The sequence below is a fragment of the Anoplopoma fimbria genome, unplaced genomic scaffold, assembly GCF_027596085.1.
Source record: "Anoplopoma fimbria isolate UVic2021 breed Golden Eagle Sablefish unplaced genomic scaffold, Afim_UVic_2022 Un_contig_4119_pilon_pilon, whole genome shotgun sequence".
NCBI lineage: Eukaryota > Metazoa > Chordata > Actinopteri > Perciformes > Anoplopomatidae > Anoplopoma > Anoplopoma fimbria.
Genome location: NW_026548117.1, coordinates 1 through 1,629, shown reverse-complemented (window position 1 = coordinate 1,629; position 1,629 = coordinate 1). Strand labels below are relative to the sequence as shown.

At 44.4% G+C, this 1,629-nt stretch overlaps 4 non-coding genes across 4 annotated transcripts; all 4 read left to right on the top strand.

Moving 5' to 3' along the window:
* The first annotated feature begins 13 nt into the window (after positions 1–13).
* LOC129114423 (5S ribosomal RNA) lies at positions 14–132 on the top strand. The gene has a single exon (XR_008532474.1). It is a non-coding gene; the product is annotated as a 5S ribosomal RNA (ribosomal RNA).
* A 378-nt stretch (positions 133–510) lies between these two features.
* On the top strand, positions 511–629 carry LOC129114422 (5S ribosomal RNA). The gene has a single exon (XR_008532473.1). It is a non-coding gene; the product is annotated as a 5S ribosomal RNA (ribosomal RNA).
* Positions 630–1,007: 378 nt separating this feature from the next.
* On the top strand, positions 1,008–1,126 carry LOC129114421 (5S ribosomal RNA). Its single transcript, XR_008532472.1, has one exon. It is a non-coding gene; the product is annotated as a 5S ribosomal RNA (ribosomal RNA).
* Positions 1,127–1,505: 379 nt separating this feature from the next.
* On the top strand, positions 1,506–1,624 carry LOC129114420 (5S ribosomal RNA). Its single transcript, XR_008532471.1, has one exon. It is a non-coding gene; the product is annotated as a 5S ribosomal RNA (ribosomal RNA).
* The last annotated feature ends 5 nt before the right edge of the window (positions 1,625–1,629 follow it).

The following is a 1,629-nucleotide window of genomic DNA, read 5'->3' as shown; positions in this document are numbered from 1 at the left end:
AGGCACAATATTTGCTTACGGCCATACCACCCTGAACACGCCCGATCTCGTCTGATCTCGGAAGCTAAGCAGGGTCGGGCCTGGTCAGTACTTGGATGGGAGACCGCCTGGGAATACCAGGTGCTGTAAGCTTTTTCACTCCTCTTTACAAAAAGCAGAGGCGCTGCTGCTTTTTCAGTGGACACCGACAGGGTGGGAAGGAAATAGCTAGATCATGACTTGCCGGTATAGAAATGACACAAATCCAGTTAAATGATGGCTTTCATCATTCCTAAGCTCATCGATCATTTTCTTTTCAATTTTATGCTAACGTATTCTACATTTCAACAGTAAATATTAATCTTTTTACTGCACTACATTTGTGATCCTTATAGCCACTTTGTACATTCTGATTTGACATTTAAAAGCTGTGAGTGTGTCTGGCAATCTGCAGGCGCTCCCTGTATAGACGAAAGAGCAAAGCGTGGTGATATAGTATCTTTAAAAGGCCCTTTGGTAGGCACAATATTTGCTTACGGCCATACCACCCTGAACACGCCCGATCTCGTCTGATCTCGGAAGCTAAGCAGGGTCGGGCCTGGTCAGTACTTGGATGGGAGACCGCCTGGGAATACCAGGTGCTGTAAGCTTTTTCACTCCTCTTTACAAAAAGCAGAGGCGCTGCTGCTTTTTCAGTGGACACCGACAGGGTGGGAAGGAAATAGCTAGATCATGACTTGCCGGTATAGAAATGACACAAATCCAGTTAAATGATGGCTTTCATCATTCCTAAGCTCATCGATCATTTTCTTTTCAATTTTATGCTAACGTATTCTACATTTCAACAGTAAATATTAATCTTTTTACTGCACTACATTTGTGATCCTTATAGCCACTTTGTACATTCTGATTTGACATTTAAAAGCTGTGAGTGTGTCTGGCAATCTGCAGGCGCTCCCTGTATAGACGAAAGAGCAAAGCGTGGTGATATAGTATCTTTAAAAGGCCCTTTGGTAGGCACAATATTTGCTTACGGCCATACCACCCTGAACACGCCCGATCTCGTCTGATCTCGGAAGCTAAGCAGGGTCGGGCCTGGTCAGTACTTGGATGGGAGACCGCCTGGGAATACCAGGTGCTGTAAGCTTTTTCACTCCTCTTTACAAAAAGCAGAGGGCGCTGCTGCTTTTTCAGTGGACACCGACAGGGTGGGAAGGAAATAGCTAGATCATGACTTGCCGGTATAGAAATGACACAAATCCAGTTAAATGATGGCTTTCATCATTCCTAAGCTCATCGATCATTTTCTTTTCAATTTTATGCTAACGTATTCTACATTTCAACAGTAAATATTAATCTTTTTACTGCACTACATTTGTGATCCTTATAGCCACTTTGTACATTCTGATTTGACATTTAAAAGCTGTGAGTGTGTCTGGCAATCTGCAGGCGCTCCCTGTATAGACGAAAGAGCAAAGCGTGGTGATATAGTATCTTTAAAAGGCCCTTTGGTAGGCACAATATTTGCTTACGGCCATACCACCCTGAACACGCCCGATCTCGTCTGATCTCGGAAGCTAAGCAGGGTCGGGCCTGGTCAGTACTTGGATGGGAGACCGCCTGGGAATACCAGGTGCTGTAAGCTTTTTC